Below are 4,391 nucleotides of genomic sequence, written 5' to 3'. Positions count from 1 at the left end.
ACTTTTCTTGTTCAAAGTCCATGACAAAATCCACCACTTAAAAAAAAATAATAAAGAATAGTATCCATTTGCCAGAAAAGTAGCAAGGAATTAATTGCTATTAAAAAGTAAGTTTTTTGTTGAAACTAGTGACGACGTATTTGCATAACGGGTATCAAAATATACCATAAATTAAACCGTGTTTCGGTAGAAAGGATACCGCAAAAACACCACTTTTTTCATCGACCGGCACCGCTTTTGGGTATCGGTCAAGTGGCAACACTGCTCTGGCCTCTCCTCATATCGAGTTAATCTTTCGCCTTTTACTAAGGATTACCGTGGGGAGGGGCCAGGGTTGCCAACTGTCGTTTTATTGTGGTTTTGTCACACTTTTTCGGTCAATGTCGTACTGTAGTGCGTTCGACTCACTCCCTCATGTTTCTTGGAATTCGAATTTCCGAAAATTTCTAACCCCTTAACCAAGAAGGTTCCCTGCTCTAATCTTCTGACCTATCTTGACTTGGATGACCCTCTGTGTAACTGACATTAATCCAATATTTTTTCTGTATGAAAAATCAACTTCTTATGTATATGGAGGGTAAACTTACTTTTACGCATTTCAATTAGACTGATCAAAATATCGAGCATAGTAGACCAAATTTAAAAATAGGAAAAATAATGTAGAAACCTCTTGTTATTAAATGTCTATTTAGCCACATCATCTGTGTTGCAACTCTTCATTTTGGCTAATTTGTTTGCAGAATATATCTTTCATACCCTTTTCAGCTATATTTGAGGTAGATTTTTGGAAAACACTGTTATAATCAACATTTTATGAAGAAAAATTTAATCAAAACCTTTATTTAAAAAATTTTTGTTGATAGTCCATTTTTATGAATATCATAGTATTTTTAGAAAATTAATATATCAGAATTGTAATAAGTTGTCCTTTCAACCTAATGCACTAAATATACAGTTTAAAAAGGTCACAATTTTTGAAAGGCTGGGAAGCCTAGAATGATGGTAACTCTGATTTCAGGCTACAGCATAATATTATCTTAATCGGCTGGGTGCATTTGAATCAAGGTTGACAATTATCGTACTTTTATGGCCATTTTCGTACTGTAGACATGGTTGTCAACTTTTTGGTCAATGAATATGTCCCTTGAGCATCCCAAAACGTGTACTTTTCAGACAAATTATGTCCATATTTTGCCTATAATATGTCCATCTTGAAATCTCAGAAACTAGTTTTTTCACGACTTGTAAAACTTTTTCAAAGTGATCAGTTAACATCGAATATAATGAAAACAGAAAAGATTCATTTAGTACATCCATAAAAAATGAACTAGTGTGAAAGCAAAAAAGTCATAAAAACATGTAAACAGTAAAAAACTAATTGTCGGAGCTTAAGGCTCATCTTCCTACGAGAATTCCTTCTTGACAGATATGGTCGGCATGAGTGTTAGTATTTTCACTTTTTTTGGTAGCTTCTTGCCAATCAGAGTATTTCTTGCGCATGTCATAAGATACAAATCCAGGAGTCAAGGGACGTTGCGGAGCGCTAGGTAAGCTGGGTTGCCCTTCAATCAGGGGGGTGACATCCCCAAAGGCATAATTACAGAACCTTTGAACTATGCTGAACAAAATAGATGTCAACAAATTCTGATTGGATGCTGATTTTCGGAACTGATAGGCACGGGGGGGGGAGAGGGTTGCCCTCAAATCACTTTTGACTCTTATAAAGGGAATATTTCGAGAGGACAAACGCCTCTCTTCTTCAGTGCGAAACGAAATAATGTATCCAAGGACAGTGCCGAAGAAAAAAAACAACAAAAATCAAACGCAGAAAGTCAATTTGAAAAGAACCAAAAAACCAAAGAAAAAACCAAAAGCTTAAAAGATGAATAAAACTCAATAAAAGCCAAAAATTATAGGAATTAAAACCAAATACCTAACAACCATACAAGGGAGTTATTCGCCAATATCCGAGATTTGTACACAATCTAAAAAATTATGAACTGCCATCGACGGATACTATCGAACAACTGAGAAATAAAAGAAAGGAAAACAATTCATTCACTCAAAAACAAAATGAACCAGCAATTACATAAGTTGGAAAACTATGTCATTTAATTTCGGATTTTAATTATTGCATTTCTTGAAGACACCTTTTGAGACCTAAGGGTGATTAGACAAAAGGTCGAACATTAGCGTAGAGAGGAGGGAGTAGCCCCCGTCACATACAGAATAATTTCTGTACGTTTTAAGTTTTAATGTCACTCCTTACTTTCGGTAGAAAAAACTAGTTTTGTTTTTATTTCTGATCACTTTTCCTATAATCCTAGGAAATCCACCCCCTCTGTGAAACATTTCCCAAATAAAAATTTTTCTGAATGAAATTCCTCGGATGTGAAATTCTTTCGCCGGCAAATTACCCCTGGACAATTCCATCCCTGCTGCGAATCCTTCCCAGAAATTTTTTTGCTTAAGATTCTGCCTAAAAAATACTCCTTACCATATTTTTATTTCAAGAAAGACTTGTATTCATTTAGTTTCTGATCCTTTTTAAGGTCATTGGGGAATATCCCTGTTTGGAAAGTACCCACCCCCTGGAAAATTTATCCCCCAGAAATTTTCCATGGAGAATTTCTCCTGGTGATAATTCCCCCATGGAAATTTCTCCCGTGGAAAATTTCCCCTCAAAAAGATCCCAAGAGAATTCCAACTTTGCTGAAAACTTCCCCCTGAGAGTTCCCTCAGAGTGTCTCTACATGTACAATGGGATCAACAACGAGAAAAAAGACAAATAAAAAACACACTATATACACATTCTGCTAAATTCTCCCCATGAAAAATTTCCCTTGAAAAGTTCAGCCCCTAGAAACTTCCATCCCAATGGAAAAGTCTCCCCATAGAAAATCCATCCCCAGAAGATCTCCTTCCTCCCTTGGAAGATGTCGGTATACCTCCCTATAACCAAATACTATATGTAAACAATGGCCACATTTCATAACTTGCGGCCCTTCCTCTGGTGGTTCTGAGGGGTCATGTCATCTCCAAATACATATCAATTGTACCTTTCAACAATATTGAACAACAGTGGCGTCGTTTGGGGGTGGTAAGGGAGGCAGTTGCCTCCCGAACAATTCGAAAAAAGCTTTTATTTAGCCCATGCCCCTTGACTCTCTGGATATGGAACTTTATAGCCCCCTCAATAAAAATGCTGGAGCTACGCCCCTACTGAAAAAAATGGCTAGCTCAAAATTTTGATCAGACGACTTTAAGAAAAAAGAGCTTGGGACGGGGACTAGTTGTCCTCCAATTTTTTGGTCACTTAAAAAGGACACTGGATCTTTTAATTTTCGCTTGAACGAGCCCTCTTGCGAAATTGTAGTACCATTGGTTCAATATGATCACCCCTGAAAAAGCAACAACAACAAATAAACACGAATCCGTGATGCTTCTTCTGGCAAACACTATAAAATTTCTTTTTTATAGATCGGAGCTTGGAACCTCTACAGAGGGGTTCTCTGATACGCTGAATCTGATGGTGTGATTTCCGTTAAAATTCTTTGACTTTTATGGGGTGTTTTTAACCTTTTTCAAAAATTTGGCAAATTTTCTTAGGCCAACTAATGGGTAACACTATACTTAAAAAATATTATATATTTGAAATCAGCACAATAAGCTATTTTTTTGGTACATCTATTGATATCAAAATTGATTCCAGATCATCAAGAATCTTTTTTTTCTTTTGCTAACTTTTTATTTTCAGTTAGTAATACTTGATAAATAGATAGATGTTTTTGCCTGACTATTGGAAGACGGAAACGATTATTAACTAAAAAGGTGCCTGCTTGCCTGTTGTCTTGACTGTAGCGTAAAAGCAAGGAGAAATAAAATCGTTTATAGATGAAAGAATACAAACTTGTAAAGAAATTCAATCTTATTTGCAAATAGTTGTCTGCGGGAAAGAGCAAGCAAATCCGAAAAATAATAAAGTTTGTAATAAGAATAACGTTTGTGAAAAATGAGAAGAAAATAAGTAGTTAAGTAAATTTAGTACTAGACAAGTCGTTTTAATACCGATTTGGTGAAAAATGACATTTTTTTTACAAAAATATGTATCCAGCGGGGAATTATTCTATTTTATGTCACAAATTTTCAAAATATGTCCCTTTTATGTCCCAAATTTCTAAAATATGTCCCTTTTTGTCCTATTATGTCATTGTGTCCCGGCACGCAAGAATGTGTCCTTTGGACATAAGATATGTCCGGTTGGCAACCCTGACTGTAGTACATACGACACAGATAACTGAATTTTCCATATAAAGGCAGAAAGTGCTACAGTTTCTTTGTCTTTCAGAAAATTAACTATATTATGTGACAAAAAAAAGAAAAATTACCAA

The 4,391-nt window shown here is 35.5% G+C and overlaps 1 non-coding gene across 1 annotated transcript; it reads left to right on the top strand.

The window, feature by feature from the left end:
• The first annotated feature begins 261 nt into the window (after positions 1-261).
• LOC148939218 (U5 spliceosomal RNA) lies at positions 262-371 on the top strand. Its single transcript, XR_016143566.1, has one exon. It is a non-coding gene; the product is annotated as a U5 spliceosomal RNA (small nuclear RNA).
• The last annotated feature ends 4,020 nt before the right edge of the window (positions 372-4,391 follow it).

This window comes from Artemia sp. Qi Xiang Cuo, chromosome 21, assembly GCF_049724085.1.
Source record: "Artemia sp. Qi Xiang Cuo chromosome 21, ASM4972408v1, whole genome shotgun sequence".
NCBI lineage: Eukaryota > Metazoa > Arthropoda > Branchiopoda > Anostraca > Artemiidae > Artemia > Artemia sp. Qi Xiang Cuo.
This window is presented reverse-complemented; position numbering and strand designations above follow the sequence as displayed.